This window comes from Liolophura sinensis, chromosome 9, assembly GCF_032854445.1.
Source record: "Liolophura sinensis isolate JHLJ2023 chromosome 9, CUHK_Ljap_v2, whole genome shotgun sequence".
NCBI lineage: Eukaryota > Metazoa > Mollusca > Polyplacophora > Chitonida > Chitonidae > Liolophura > Liolophura sinensis.
Window position 1 is genome coordinate 35,842,581 of NC_088303.1, and position 18,266 is coordinate 35,860,846.

The window sequence follows — 18,266 nt, forward strand, 5'->3', positions numbered from 1 at the left end:
CGATCTGTAATCAATAAAAGTCATAAATATATATAGGCTACCCAAAAATGATTTCATATTATTTTTACATATTATGCGCAAATGCCTCCTGAGATGTCAAGAAACGACAGATACAAATATATGTACAGCTATATATGAGTGTGTATAATTACTCACATACACAGGTTAATTGCAATATGTAATTAGATCAGTTTCATGTCTTGCAGGTATATAAACTATTACTTTATATCGTGTACGCCTCGTCCGATCTCGAACGGTTATTTCACTTAAAACCAGGTGCACGAGCTCATATAAATAATTACGTATCAGCATGCATCAATGATAGACTCTTAAAAACAACCTGTAAAAATGCATGTACATGTATGACGTTGATATATGACATAAGATAACGGATTGATGCGAAAAGGAATATGGAAGGCTGCGGTATGCTGATCACGTGTTCAAATTCATCACCTATAAATACTATACAGGCAGTCTGGTATTTCGCGTATACTGGTGGTAAGATCTCCGGATATCATTCAGGTATATACATGGCTTATAATAATGCTGTTATGCTTTCAGCTGAAAAGCCACAAAAAGTTGAAGACACATTTCATTAGTTTTACCTTCACTTTAAGTATACACAAAACTGACAGATCACATGCTGATTTTAAGTATATATAAGAATATAAGTCATTATTTCTAATCTTTAGCATGTTGCTAATATGTATTAAACAGAAATCATGATTGGGGTTTTTAGATGAGTTTCATGGGCCATTTTGGTAAGCCCATTCTTAGCAAAGTCCTTTATTGGCTTCTAAACTTTATTGTCATATTAATATCTGAGTTATGGGCCTATATACAACTGAAGCAACCGGAGCAATATGTATATTTGGTGGATAAAAATGAATGTGTTGTAACACAATTTTACCTTCCTAAACAGCGCGCAATAAAATATCAATCGTTATTTGCACTTTACTCACCAAACAAAACTTCGTAAGTTAACAAAAATATCTTTGGAATGGAATCAAATGACCTTTCATATGACATTTTCTTATTTCTTTCTTTTTTAGTTTGTTTGTGTTTGTTTTTTGTTGTTTTTTTTTTTGTTTTTTCGGGGGAGGGGGAAGGGGTTGTTGCTGGAGGTGGGAGCAGTGTTGGGGTTTTGACCATCCGGATTCTACTGTAATTTCCTTTCTATGTATGACACATTAAATAATCATATATATGCATGTAGCCTTTAGTTGGCGAGCTGCTTTTTAGTATGAATAGATATGAACGCTTTTTGGCTAGAGTCTATACACTGAATATCCTATATACCATGTCTTACAGGCTGAACAATCACCCCGAATTCCACCGTTAGATTGTCGTGATAGCACTGCACGCTGGATTCACATGATGAGATAGCTATCTAGAACCATTGAAATGTATCAGCGCCTAAAACTTTTTCACAGTCGGGTTCATTTTGTTGTCATCTCCGGCGCAAAATGCAAAGACAATTGGACTGTGAAAGTCATATAGCCGCGTGTGTTTACGTGCAGGCTTTGATGCTGTTTTTTTTTTGTTTCGTTTCTTTCTACGCCTGTATGATGCGCGTGAAGTTGGACTGGTTTGAGCAGAGTTTCTGTATTGACTTTCCGCCTTGTCGGGCTATCGTGCAGGTTGTTTATCATTTGGAAATTTTTCACGTCGGCATAAAATGACTGCATGACTTAAAAAAACCAAGGCCAAAAAGCCAGTGTACAACCCTAAAAAGTCAAGATGTTGAAGATAGTGCATGGGATCTGTATAAACGGGTTATAGCAGGTTCACGTGAAGAAATGGCTGGTGTCATCTAAGACGTGCCTGCATGATAAATCAACTAACCGTGAACACAGGATGTATATTTGTGCCGCTATAGGCATCTGTATATTTATATTAATATTTATAAATATATATCTTGAGATACATCTTGCGTGCCTAAACCGTCACTGAAATGCGTATTCCTTGAAATAAACGAAGTTCTTTTATAATTACATTAGAGACGTTTCTTAAGGAGTTCCTTATATCATAGAAGGAAGAACGAAGGCTACATGTGCTGTCAAGCGAAACTGACACGCATGAAAGCGATAGAAAGGAAATGACCTTGTTTATATGGATAAATAGTTTTGGCTGTATGCAGGATCAGTAGCCTTTGTCATATCAGTGAAATTAAAAATGATAGAATAAGAGAAAGAAAATTAGCAAAAAGAAATGAAAAGTTTTGGCAATTACGTACAGGAAGCGCAATGTTCTCTCTGTGTGAACATATATCACCCTCTAGGTTGTCACCGACGTCAGTTTAGCACTATAAACGAACATTTACCCTTCCCCCTCCACCATCTTCTCCATCTTCACCCGCCTCCATTCAATGCGACCTCACTTTTATGTAGGAATGTTTTAGAGTATCTTTGATAAGCGAACTTCCAACAGCATAGTTTCTCCTGCACGACTTCTAGTACCCTCATATGGACTGTATGTCGCGCAGAAAACCTTATTTAGTACATACTCTGTCCACTGACTTCTTACTATATACATGACTATAGATGCTTGTTACTAAATTACATTTCCGTTAAAAATGTACAGTTTGTGATTATGCCAATTCCAACAGATAATTAGATCGTTAATGAAAGATATTATACATGAAACATTTTCACCCGGTGTTTCTGATAGTGTGTATAATGGGCACGTAGCCCTATACATGTATGGAGTTTTCAGTAAATGTAATTTTAGTAGTGCATGTACATAAATGTGTCTATATACCATACAGCTGATCAGAAATGGGATGAGACGTAGTGGTTACGACACGGACATTGTGTTCATAGGCCTATATTGATAAAACATCAAATTTCATTAACATAAGGAACATTTATGGGTGTTTTATTTTGTTTTTTGTTTTTTCTTGTTTTTTTGTTTTGTTGTTTTTTTTTTTTATTTGTTTGTTTCTTTGTTTTTTTTTTTTTTGTTTGTTTGTTTGTTTTTTAGAACCAAATGCCAACCGAACGTTTATGCCTCTTCAGTAAAATGATTTCCAGTTTTTGGACAAAGGCTGTGGTTTTCGCGGGCATGAAATCCAGGCAGCCAACTATAGGCTTACATGGCATGGCCGTTCGCTTTGATTGTTGGGTGCATGGGATAGGAAATGAATGAAGAAAATGAACATATAGGAAACACAAAGACACACGTGCTCAACCAACTATTCATTACTGGCCTGTAACGAGCAGACTTCGTCAGCCAATGATCTGCATGCATGCATGCATGATGCCAGTCACATCTGTTGGATCGACCAATGAACGGAGGTTTGGGCCTACTTGTATAGAGGCCGCTATATATAGAGTTAATTAGATCTTTGGCAAAATACCAATCAGCGCAAATCCAATCCATGTCTGCTATTGTTTAAGAATAGCCCAAATAATTACATTTCACAAAATATCACCTTGGTCTGTCTACATGTTATCACTCGGTGATAAAAGTTCCTAAGATTTGTAAAGCGGGTTGTATTGATGCAACTTCATTTAATCAAGACAGTGATGTTCGACATCATCTACCTTGATTTAATGAGCCATATTAACTCTTCAAAGCCCTGAACTTTCCTTCATAAATATTTATGACCCATGGTCCAATCAGATTCCACCTTGATTATTGATACTGGCAGGAGTTCAAAACAACATGGGATGCGGCTGTAATGAGAAATATACGGTGCATGGAATAAATTTATTTCACACTCGACGTAGTAGTGGCAGAGCAAAAAATATATCCTTGCACGTCGACGTGTTAAGGGTTATCGGAGGGACGATCATTTTGAGGCAAAATATACTCAATAGAAATTATTATCGAAATAACCATAACACAGGCTCTATCAGCTGTTCTGTCTATTTCGCTATCACCGGTAATGCCTGATAGCGCAGTGACTTTACGCTGCCTGTTCGTTTCAATAAAAGCACACCGATCAACGTTCATAGCACTGTTTTTTGCTGTTGTATAATGATGTGTCATGGAAAAAATCTATCCGAATGTAGTACCTACACACATTTACTCCGCAACAAGGAAATACACGACGATCAATGATTGGTTGAAAACGCTCCGGCTGAGGTATGCGGGTCGCAATGCCATCGGCTTTCGAAAGATTAGGTTTCGGAAGACGTGATTACAAAGCCCTCGGCGCGGCATCAACGTTACTAGTAATAAGATGCACTGATGTAACATTTCCAAACTTTAGAATCATTTTCACGATATAAGTACCTGTAGTACATGTACGAGTCTGATATACATGTACATGTATTTATTGCGAAAGAATAATTTAAACTATTCTCAGTAAATACAGGAAATTTGATTTCAGTGACGAATATGAATTTTTTTTTTGACCAAATATCTCCCCTACTTCTTTCCAGAACGCTGGATGACGACTGTTTCATCTTTCTGCTCTTTATGGTCTGATGTTAAACTCTCCTGACGCCATTTTGACAATTCTGTTGGATTGTGGCAGCGCCGCGACGTCGTAAAAATATACATCTCTCAATCAAACAATGTAAAGCATATAAATTCATATTTTGATTTAATCTTCCATCTCGCCGATGTGTAGGCCAGGGTTTGCCCGAATACCACGTATGAGCTATACAGCCTATAGACGTATGAACATGCAGCACCCTATATGCCACATGTAAAGGCGCTGCTATTCGAGATGGAATGTCGAAGCCATAATTCAACAACAACTATAGGAATTCGAGAGGCCAATTATACAGAAGCCTGGGAAAACAGGGAATGTCAGCAAAACAAGATAGTCGTCAATGTTTGTGTGTTCGTAAAGCACCGATACCAGCACGGCCAGTTTAACTTTGGCTTCCCTGTAAATAGTGGGGGCTTTTGAGCTCAGGGCCCTGCGCGATCATGCGCATTGATATTGTGTACTGAAATCAGGCAGCTAATAGCTCTCGCTGTATTCCAGAGTTTTAACAATCCCGGATACGGACAAATGATATATATTTTATGCTTGAGGTCAGATGTTCGAATCCAACTCTCTCCAGCTGCTGAACATATATACGATTAATAAAAACAGAACATATTCCAGTTTATGCTGATACCGATATAGAGGTATGTCTCGAAAATACAATTCTGTAAATGTGAATAAATAAGGAAGAGAGTTAGAGACCTAGGCAGTTCACAACGTGTCACAATACTTGTCAAAACACATCAGTGATGTGTACTGTTTTGCGTTTAAATTTACATTTAAACTTGTCTGTCAATTTCCATACATATGACTGATTAAATCACCACTAAAACTTGCTCTTATATCGTTTCCTTCATTAAACATCTTAGTGTTATTGATAAGCTGTACTTTGTGTCTAGTTAAAGAATTATTAGCTGTGTCTCGTTCTTCGAGGATATTCCCTACGTTTAAAGTAGTCAATGTATGTAACAAGGACATTGTCTTGGGTATGTCGTTTCGCACTTAGCCACCACTTACCTACAGCTTACGATGTCGTACTGCTGTGAAATTACAGAGGGGATTACAGTCGAAATTTTTGCTTATATGGAAATTGAGAGAATGAATAAATTTGGTGAAGTAAATGCGAAAAGTAGTGCTCTTATAAATGCATGTCATAAACCATGTAATGTGCGATCTGTCCTGAACAATAGACGGACTGAGATCGACTGATTTTCTAACATGTATTAGTTAAGTGTGTCTTAAGATTATAATAAGGTCGTTGTCTGCATATGATTATATTCATATACATAGTTAATATTTATATAGTTAAGTCTCTACTCACAGGGAGAAATCTGCGGGTGAGGTTAAGAGAAATAAGAGTTAAGCCAACGTAAAAGACATATTCTCTTTTTGTAGGTCAGAAGATTTATTTACTTGTTTATTTATTGGTTTATTGGCTTGATGCGTGTTTTTTTTAGCCACTGCGATGGCAGTCACGCAGTTTTATTGGGTGGAAGAAAGTGGAGTCAAGACGAACTTTCCCACGTGTAAGGTATATCCACCTACAACATATTAGTGGAGGACAAGTTGTCTTCAACAAACGTTAGACTACAAACGTTATCGATGGCTTCTTGTCACCATGGCCCCACGAACAGCGAAGGGAACCCATAAATAAACCGTTTAACCCGGGACTGAAGCCGCACCTCGTGTTTTCCAGCGATTGAAAGGCAAGCACCTTAACCACTCGGCCACGGCCTTCTTTACGTATACAGGTACTGAGATAGGCTAACGCAAATGTAAGTAAAGTAATATGTGATACATCATCGGTTGTTGTTAACTATCAGATACGCGTGAAGATAAACGGCTTTCGCGTGAAGAGCTAATGTTAGTGGTAGTTATATGACTCGTAATCTGTAAGTGCCTAATAGAGGAAGCTCTAATTACGCGTAGTTGTAGTGTCTACATATAGTGCTTACTAGCTCATACAGTGAAAGTGTTAGGTCGCTGAGACTGTTACCCTTTCATCATTGAGGTCGCGAGTTCGAATCCAACTTTCAGTGCTTCGGTTGCATTAACTTCACTTCAACACACTTCCGTAGGCTATATCTACGGATAACTTTAAATGTTAGCGGATAACTGTATTCACTTTAAAATATAGTTCAAATTTATTAATTCTTTCTCTCTTTTCCAGAGTGTGTCTAAGATGGCGACAATGTCCACACACATGATTAGGCTTGTCAGACGGTCACGTCATTGGGAGAGACTGCATGCCTTGACACGCTTAAAACTGAAGTGTCATATATGACTTTAACAATGCATGAGAAAGGCAACATTTTGATGTAGATGGGGGATGGAAAGCATTTGTATTCAAAAGGTGAAAGTTTTGTAAAGTGTTAGAAATTTAACACTTCAAAGAATTACAGATGGGGAGGGAAAGCATTTGTATTCCAAAGGTGAAAGCTTTGTAAAGTGTTAGAAATTTAACACTTCAAAGAATTACAAGACAATGGTGCATTTTAATAAGGGTCATTCTGGCTGTCTGATGTCAAATTATCACTTTTCGTTTGGGTTCCGCATTATAAATATTAAAAGTCTTGTAATCTGTAACACTATGTTACAGCCCTCACACGATTATTTTCAGATGTCCACACATCTTACAGCAGTTAACATGTTGCATCATTTTGGCACTTAGAAAAGATTGACAGTTTACCATTTGCATTGTAAGAGAACACGTATAAACCAGCCCTTCAGATCCATTTAACATGATTTATCCCTTTACGAATCTCAGATTCCAATTTTCAATGTGGCCAACATTTGATTAACTATACACAATCGAATAGGGAGCCATACTAATTCGAGCCAATTCACGAAGCAGGCAGTTTTATACACCTGCTCTCGCCATTCTGCTCATTTTCAAGTGCCGGTATAGTAAAGATGGTGTTATTCATGTCATTATAATTAGCACTAAAATAACTCGTTATATAACAACAAAAAAACACATTCAATCAATTAAGTGATAGATTACTCTACTTTTATTATGCTAATTTATGTGTGCCTCGACAAAATTACAGGCCTACTCTCCCAAACGGGAAACGAATATGCTGCGCATGCGTGATGGTCACGCCAAATAATGAGATGATCGCCCACTCATGATCTGTTGTTTATTTCATGTTCATTGTCATTTTGACTTTCTCATTGTGTAATTTGCATGAAAAAGGCAGCCTCAGTTGTCTTACTTTGAACTAATTTTTGTCTTAGCACACTTTATTTTAGCCTTGAACCATATGTATGTTATACTTACATCAAATGAACAACCATAACAAGAATAACACTGTATCTGTCTATTGATACTGTATTTATCTGTGTAAGCTTGTACAATAAAAATAACGTGATGTAAATAATCTACACAGAAATTTGCATGATTGCAGTAAATATCAGAGTTTTCGAAAGGCTTAATATCATTTCACCTAATGTGTAACTCCGGCATAACATCAAGATATGCAACATAATAAGTATAATATTTCAATTTAAGTTTTATGTAAATATGTGAGTGTGGGTGATTATGTTGTGACAATCATCTGGAATTAAGATTAATTTGCAACTTCCGCAAAATGCAAGGTGTTTGCTTTCTGACTGTATATAAGAGCAAATGTACGCATATGTATACTTCGCGAAAAATACTCACCATATCATATTGAGCGTTTATCTTGCCCCTAATCATAAAGATGACCACCATTGATCGTATAAGTCAGAAACTCCTGAGTAAAGCATCAAACCTAAATTAAAGAAATAACTACAGAAATCATTTGTCAAAGTCCATGTTTGTGGTTGTAATAATTGTATATCGTATATCGTATACGTTCATTTATAAGTGCACGGTATACGAAAAAGTTTGGTTATCCGAAATAAAAAGAAAACGACAATCGGCTGAGGGATATATTGTGGGCGTTAATGTAATATATTTATGTGCATTTACAAAGAGAATGAGCAAAAATCTGAGGTGAAAATGATACACGCGTGAATATGGAAAATGATGAGAATGACAGACCAAGTTCCAACTCTATTACTCTTGTGCACATTTTTATGATTGCATACCTGATTGTAAATCGTTTCCTAGACTAAACAAATGTTTGATAAATTAAGTGTGATCAATTTCTGCAAATCTAGAACTCAACTTCATCCTACATCACAACCTCGCTACAAATCGTAGCTCCACCGTACATAACAAGCCCCTCATGCACGTCATCACAATTCCATGCATTCAGCATAGCAATCCAACCACACATCGCAATTTAACCACATCGCAGTCCAACCACACATCGCAATTTAACCACATCGCAGTCCAACCACACATCGCAATTTAACCACATCGCAGTCCAACCACACATCGCAATCCAATCCACATCGCAGTCCAACCACACATCGCAATCCAACCGCACATAACAATCCAACAACACATCGCAACATCATCTCAGACCGCATCCGAGTCATACGAATCCACGCCACTGTAATCTGAATCACACCACATATCGCTACCACATTTTGTACTTTCCCTACATATGCATATCTGATTGTAAATCAAGTTTTGATCTAAACGAATATCGTATGTGCTTTTGTACAAATATAAATCAACGGATATACATTCATTGTGAAACGAACGACGTAAAATGGTTAACTATGTCAGTTTAGACAAAAACCAAAGCTTTTTGCTCAGTTTGCCAACGTTTATCTCACCCAACATTTCAACTCGACCCCAAATCGCAGCTCTATGTACCACACATCGAAACCCGACCGCACTAAATAGAAACCCCGCCTCACATCGTGAATCCACCGCACGTCGCAAGCCCACCCTACATGGCGACAACACCCCACATTACAACTCCACCAACGTCACCAACCAACTTCGCATTGTAACTCCGATCGCAAGTTTGCCTATGCGTCGCGACTCCACCCCGTATCCACAACATGTATAACAACTCTATATACTGTATAGACCTGCTCATCGCAACCACACATATACACTGCAACCACACATATACACTGCAACCTTAGTATGACCTTCACAAACATTTCCTTTCAGACGAACACTAGATATAGCCAGCCAACTGAGACGTGTGTATTCCGGCAATGCCGACAGACTATTACATGTTCATGTAGGTCTATTCATGTGTATATACAGTTCGTATTCGAAATGCGGCTATAAAATGACTATATAATATACCGGCTGGTACCAATCTGCTTTCCATTCAAGTGGCATTTAATGTATAAAAAATTACACAATCATCCCTGCGTTTAATCTAATTGACCTTATCGGCTGATAAGCCAAGCGGATTTCCATATATGAACACACGGACAATATTGTAGGTATAGACACATGCACATAGCGCTATGTACATGTAATCTTACGCTTTTCAACCATTATATAGGTTCTATGAAAAGCTATTTTTCTCGAAATATAGCAGATATGACGCTAGAAACTGCACCAAGTAGCGTTTTACTGAGAATGCTCTGAGGAATATCCATTTCAAGTACACATTATTGTAGGCTGTATATAATACGTGACTAAAAGTCCTGTATATGTACAGTAAAGCTCCATCCAGACTATCCAACATCACTCAACTTGTGTTGACTCAACAAGAGTCAACAGCAAGTTGAATGCTGCTGAGGTAAGTTGAGTGTCCAGTCCACACTACAAATCCGATGGGTCAACCTTGTTCAACACGGTTGATGTGAGTTGAACGGTATTGAGCTGTGTTGTTTTTTGTTTTGTTTTTTTTTCGATAAATTGGAGGGAAATCTCCATATTTTCTCTTCAGTGTATGAGACTCAATGGCGAGCAGCCGGAAGAATCTTGTCGTGGGTTTATCGGATGCGCATACTGCCATGTCTGTTCGGTGTAGAAGACGTCTCATCATGAGACCAGTTTCTCTCTTTTGTCGCCATTTTGCCCAGGTCAGTTGAGTGTCCCGCCCCCACTACAAATCAAATGGGTCAACTTTGTCCAATACTGTTGACGTGAGTTGACGGTGTTGAGCAGTGTTTTTGTTTGTTTGTTTGTTTGGTTTTTTTTTGTTTTTTTTTTTCGATAAATTGGAGGGAAATCTCTATATTTTCTCTGCAATGCATGAGACACAATGGCCGGAAGAATCGTGTCGTGGGTTTATCGACTGCGGTTATTGCCATGGCTGTTTGGCGTAGAAGACGTCTCATCATGAGACCAGTTTCTCTCCTTTGTCGCCATTTTGCCCAGGTCATGTGCTTTATAACGGTCGCGTTATTTCTACGCACCCGCTGATTGGTTACTTTACTCAACTTCACTCAACATGTTGACAAAAAAAAAATACACATGCACATTTCTAATTCAACCGTGTTGGATAGTGTTGAGTGTTGCTGAACGAAGTTAAGGAACCCGTCCAGGCTACTCCACACGTCTCAACTTGTTCACTCTTGGGCTTAAAGCCCAGTTCAGACTATCCAACATCACTCAATTTTTGTTGACTCCACTAGAGTCAACTTGAAGTTGAGTGAACAAGTGTCAACAAGTAAATAAAGTATAAAGGAAAGCGCACTGACGTTACCAGAAATATACAACATAAGACGTTACTGCAGTATATTTGATGGATCATGTCGGCGGATCAAACCCGGGTCTGGTCATAAGACTTTACTGAAAAACTGTTACAGGAGACCCCCAACGACTTCATTTTCACCCTAAATATTTCCTGGACACAATGTTTATGCTATGTTAAACGTTTAATGTTAGTATATAAACCGCATTTTAAAAATATGTTATGTCAACTAGTTCCATTTAAAAAAAACCCCATTAAGGTTGGACCTTCTGCCTGTCTTGTGGACCGCGGAGCCCTGGCCGCGTGACGTCATGCCGGTAAGACCTTCCGGGATTATGTGTTGACAAGCCCTGCGAAAGCATCGTCGAATCCATGCATTAGGCCTACCCACTGTGTGCGTTTCCAGGAGCCATCGTATGACTTAATCTATAATTACCCCCAACGTGTACATCTCTTAATCAGAACCCTGAAAATCATATAATTAAAACAGTTTTACAACAAATATTTTGTTAGGCTACCGGAGTTATATTATCATGGAAAAGCGTGTACAGCATCGCGACTGGGCGATATCATGACCGATTTTCGCTCACATACTGGCCACGTGGATAGCACAAACGTGGTCCCGTCTGGTTTGTCTGACACGAATTGGACGTGTATGGAATTATGGTAGTTTATGTGGAGAATCTGGCACGGTTTCGCAGTCCACAGGTTATAAATTTTTACAGCCCAGTCGAGCGATACAGGCTGCGAAACGACGATCCATGCAGTCCGGCCAGTGGATTGTACGCTAAATTGCAGTGACAACAGTTTGTCACTCAACTCCGGTGGAATTAATAATCGAGCTAATCTTTTATGTTTTAAAAAAAGTATCACCGGCAAAAATAGATAAGGTTTGTCTGGGTTCCCGTTACGGGCTTCAAGGTACGGCATGCTGTCGGGCATCACGAGCGCACAGCGGCCTGTAGGTGAGGTGTGAATGAGTGGGGTTACAGGGCGGCTACAGGGCGGCCTTGCGGCCGTTGTATTTATTTATTTTTTGATTGGTGTTTTACGCCGTACTCAAGAATATTTCACTTATACGACGGCGGACAGCATTATAGTGGGTGGAAACCTGGCAGAGCCCGGGAGAAACCAACGACCATCCGCAGGTTGCTGAAAGACCTTCCCACGTGCGGTCGGAGAGGAAGCCAGCATGAACTAGACTTGAACTCACGGCGACCGCATTGGTGAGAGACTCCTGGGTCATTACGCTGCGCTAGTGCGCTAACCAGGGATGCCCCGCGGCTGTTGTAGGGCAAAAGCTAGCGGCCCTCAACAGTTCATGGTGTCACAGTCTGGTGTTTCAAACAAGCAAGTGGCTAAACAACTTCTGCATTCCGAGAGTGAAAATCCGGACGTCTTTTCTTTTTCGTTTGTCTTTTTGGAGGGATATTACAAGGGTGTTCCTTTGGCCATTTCTTTTAGAGGGCATGGCTCATACGATTACGATCGAGTCCCCCGTAAATCAAAGGGTTTGAATGAGAGCTGGTCCATATTTTCTCAATCTGTGGCATCTTTAGGCCATGTATGTGTAAAGTGTCCTGCCTTGTGTTATTGCAGTCGCAAGCCACACTTTGGGCATGAAATAATCTTGAAATTAGCTGTAAAAGTATAGCTATACTGTCTCCTGTTCTCTGTGTTGTACACATAGCGAAGTCTCAGATGCCTGAAGCGAATGACCAGGTCACCGGTCGCTCGATCGCCCGTAACGCGAGTAGATATTCTGATGTTTGATCACCAAATTCGACCGTTTTTCTTCCGCTTTCAACGTTTTAAGTAGTGATAGATTCAGGGGACATCAAGCCATCTATCTGCAGTTTGGAAGGCGGAGCACTGGGGACCTGCTTTAAATAATACGCAAATCCCCAAACATACATCCGCAATAATACAAATGTTGAACAGGCATGCTGTGTTGTCATCACAATTAATGACGCCAGTTCAATTACTTGAGTCATTTTTGCCCTTCTTACTGATACTGTAGAAGAAAGGATCCGAAACAGAACGACGCTGTAGATTCCATCTGACCGATGGTGTTGATACGAGCGACTGGAGCTCTGGCTTATACCTCATAAGGTTTCGGCATTATAAATTAATGAAAGGAAAAAATGATAACAAGAATAAAAAGCAAAGTCATTTTTTCTTATTCATAATCGCAATGCAATGTATATGTGACATTGCAATGCAAAGACTGCGCGTATTGCACATGCGCATGTACATACATGAATACCTTGAAGTAGAGGCCCACGAACTGGTCGTGGTCGTACTCATCTCTCCATCAAGGCGCAGGACCGCTTTGGTTAAAGCGTCCGCCTCGAAACCTTCGGACCTGGGATCAAACCAAGGTTGGGTCGTACATAAGACTTTGGCGCTCAGTGCTGACAGGTTACAGCAAGGAAAATGAACGGATTTTCTCGGTGCCAGAATAGTGCGAAGGGTAGGGTGTCCTGGGTGGAGTGTCTTGTCGTGTCTTTGGCATGATACTTCAGTGGCGCCAGGGACTCGTAGTATATGCACACACAACTATTGACCCCTTGTCGTCACATGACTTATTAAGCATGGCATCAGGGCCTAAGCATACATGCACATACTTACAAGACAGCGCCAGCTAGAACATTCCAGTTGTGGGTTCAATTCCGATCTGAGAAAAGGAATGCATGTCTCTATAGCCATACAAAAGGAATCCGTGCATTTCCCCGTTTTTACTGTAATCTGTATGGCTTTGATACTAAAAGTAATCGGTTACGCCGATGAGACTAATGGAAACGTTCTTCCACCAGGAAGGTTTGGATATCTACTTAACATATTTATGTATAAAGATCGTCAGTAACTTGTCAAGGATCGGTGCGTTATCCTGGGCACTTTGATTCTTTTCAACAACAACACTGACCAGCATCGTAAGCCTATAAGGCGTGAAGGAAATGATAAAATATATATTGTTTTTCGTTTTGGTATTTATTGTCCCATTGGATTACTTGAGAATACTTCACTTATACGACGGGGGAGGAGAGGTGGGAGGAAACCGGGCCCACCCCGGGGGAAACTAACGAGCATTCGCAGGTCGATGACAGGCCTTCCTATTACGACCTGAGAAGAAGCCAGAAGGAGTTGGACTTGAACTCATTGGTGAGAGGCTCCTGCGCTGAACACTTGGCCACTGAGACCACCTAATAAAAGATATATGAACTATGACTATAAGTCATGCGTGCTTAACATTTGCAATACTACCATGAACTGGAGTGGAACCTTGAGGACACATTTTATATATTTACCTGTACTAATATATTTATTCATTTCATTTTTGTTTAGTGTTGTTCTGAAAATGTTTCTGTTATACGATTGCGGTCAGTTTTTATGGGTGGACGAAACCTGAGTGCTCTGAATATCATTAACCTTAATTGGCAATTACATTTAATTGATTAAATTTCCCACGTTTAATGTGTATAAGCCAACCGTATTCGTGGTCTTCAACGAAAGCTCTAAACCGGCCAGTCAACAGATTGGTGGAGGAATGTTTGATCCAACTCAACCAGCCACACTAGCGTCGACTATTGTCACCAAGCCCCTATGAACAATGAGAGCGGGAAAAGCACAAATTCGGTGAACAAAACATGGGATTGAACCTGCACATGGTGTGTCTGGGTGCGATTGAAAGAAAAGCGTCTTCTCCACGCGAATGTAACGCGTTGCCGCCATAGTTTATGATTGAGGAATACGTTTTCAGAAGATCACATACCATGGTTTCTAAACAAAATGTCAGTACGGTGCATGTTGCCTTCGTAGGCCTACTAGTACTTTGTAATATTGTATAGTTTCCCATGCGGTTGTCTACAGGGAAAAAAAGCTTTTTTTGTTCTGGTTAGAAACATTTTTGTTGTTATTGTTGTTCTTTTTCTTCTTCTTCTTATTATTATTATTGTTATTATTATTGTTGTTGTTGTTGTTTGTTGTTGTTATATTTATTATTATATTATTATTACTTTTATTTTTATTTTGTTATCATCACCATCTTATCGGCATATAACAACTTTTAACTATAATTAATTATCAGCTAATGTATATTTTCACATTTTTTATATTTTTTTGGAGGGGGATCTACTTCTGTGTATGTCAATACGCATACATTAAGACCAGCTCTTGGTTTGATGGTTTTTCTGATACAGCCATTATTACATTTATTACTATGTACTTCATATTAATAAAAAAGAACAAGAAGATTACATGCATTTCTTACACACTGTAAACTGGTCTCACTGGTAACACCAGAGTAACTATTTCTGACATCCCATACCGATCCAGACTTCCTGTCTAAATGTAAAGCCCTGCTCATAGTCTTGATATTTATTTGCATGGGGCATATAACGTCGCCTTCCTCTTTATTTTGGTCCTTTGACGACGATGTCTTCAAGCTGCTAGCAGGTCGGTTCCATTGGTGACATATACATACATGTACACGTATTTATAAAGCGTGGAACGCCATAGCGCCGAAGAAACCAGATATATGACACACCGACCCTGAGCTCCGGAATATCCAAGTTGTCTTAGAATTAAATCTTACCCGTATAACAGTTACGAAAACACCATGCTTTTAAAAACTCCAGGCATGGCAGAGATGGAAAAACTCCGTGCCATAGATCATTGGTTAAGTCTATATACAGTTACCTTCAACGCGATAAAAATGTATCCAATCCTCTTCATCGTATTTACCCTATTTCGTGAAACTTGTCGCATATGAAACAGTGCGATTTTAGTGCGAATTTCGCGCCTTTTGAATTTGACTTTGGAGGCAAAAGTATACAAGACTGGTTTGGTTTGGCGAGTGTCAGGACTTCACAAAAAGTTTAATGTACTCATGGCATAATTAATCATTACTGCTTCAATGTATTACACATGATACTACCCAAAATATGCTTGAATGTAAGCATCTTACCAACATGGAAAAGCTAGAGGAATTACAGAGTATGTGACAATCACATGTGGTCGAGTAATTTCAGGAAACAATTCCACGACCAAACATATACAGCTCTACAGCTCGTGTTACTAGTATATCTGAGAGTGTCTCTCCACGCAGATGTTGTGCACACACATGGAGTATATAGTATCGACTCCCCTACTCCCCACAGACCAGGTCGGAAAGTATTGAGTTTCGGTTTCCTGAGTTGAAGAGCGGCTAACCATCTGTTGAGCGACAACATAGCAGGACATTTCGCTATCAAAGAATGGCATTGGGTACACGGTGGTAAGTCAACAGGAAATAAACTATCCCCGTTTAGGAAACCAGGAAATTCTAACCATGTCACGCGTTATATACAAGTACTCGCTTACACTGCTATAAAGACATGCATGTATGCCCTTTATAATTATATTTCTTGCAGACAGTGTCGTTCATAGCCACATAGGTGACAAACACGCGAACATGAATACATTGTGGGGTGAATTGTGAATTGAAGAGTTCTTTCTCATGCTTTAAGGGAATGAGTGTCGGATAGTGCTTACAATCGATTGCCCTATTTGAGATATTGCTCTGGACCTGCAAAATCCCATATATATGTCTTTTCTTTGTTGTACAAGACAGTGGAAATATTTCTTTCTTTCTTTCGTTATTATTATTATTATTATTATTATTATTATTATTATTATTATTATTATTATTATTATTATTATTATTATTATTATTATTATTATTATTATTTATAAATTTATTATTTGGACGTCTTGGATGGTCTGGTACAAAGCGATCGTTGCCTCAATTGATTGTAACAACCTCAATTGATTGTCACTACCGTGACAGCACGTGCGTTTATTACGCATGTGTTGCCGCGTTAGTTATGTGCCACTATAATATAGATGTATATATAAATAGGCAACAGCTATATCAGTGCCATTTTCATGTCTCGGTAGCATGTAATCCGCGTGCATAAATGAAATGCATTGGTATGGTCTGTCAGCCAACCAATAGATCAATGTGAATACAGTAATCAATGAAACCATGGAATCGATCAAGCACTAAGAGTGAGATTGTGGGTAACAAAACAGTACTTTGGGAGAGCTGCAATAACTTAGTTCTTGGATATACCTGTTTGTTTGTTTTTTATACTCAAGACGTTTAAATGTTGATACATGAGCAAAACAGGTATGTGGAAAGAACAGGTATATGAACAGAGGAGGTGTATAAACATAGCAGGTATATGAACAGAACAGGTATATGAACAGAACATGTGTATGAATATAACAGGTGTATATACAGAACAGATATGTGAACAGAACAGGTTAACAAAAAAACAGTAAAAAAATTGAAATATGTATCGTGAGTTTTCGTGGAACAGTTATTCCATGTACATCAAAGGTATAAGAAAGTACAGAACAAATGTTCTATAGTTAAGTGGCATTTTTCTGACCTCTGCGTTACTGGAGATTGGGAGCTAGGCCAAATTACAAGTACCGATACTGATAAGCCATGGCTTGTACAAGTACACTCGAGTTTGGTCAGAGCTGTAAACCATACAAATCTACCTGCAGTAATACAGCTTAGAGCTGTCTTGAACAAACAGTAGTTAAGAATGACATATGGATGAATTCCGACATTGACTCGAGAAGCACGGGGCATTCAACAGGCACGGCAGAAGGAAATCAATAGACTGTCTTATAAAAACAAAGGTATTAAAACCGATGAGAACACAAGGGAGCGATACAGGTGTGCATGCCCAGGGGGAGGAGTTCGGGAAGGGAGGGCATATTGAGTGTTACTGAACGAATATCTGTGGGAACGAATGAATAAACGAATGAATGGGTAGACAGATAAACAGGTATATAGGTGGAAAATATTTGGGTGAACTTGGATAACTGGGAGGATGAATAGCTGGTTGGATTTGTTGAGGAATGATTGATATATAAGTCTATCAATTTTTGGTTGAGTGAATGGATGGATGAGTAGATGGGCGGAGGAATGGAGGCGTGTCTGGATGGATGGACGGATGGAGGAATGGATGAATTTGTACGTGGTACGCATAATAAATGGCTAAGTCGCTTTTATTACATAAAGATACTGGAGCCGTCGTGCTACAGGAGTGTGTAATTTGCTATTAGTTAAGCATTCACGCGAACAGTTATAATAAAACCTTAACAGAACGGAACGGAATTGAGAAGAGACAGTGTTTCACTCGGCTACGTCAGTCCATTTGCCGTTTATCACTGTCTTCACTCCTCTGGTTTTACTCTCTATGCTGTACTTCTTTTATTCT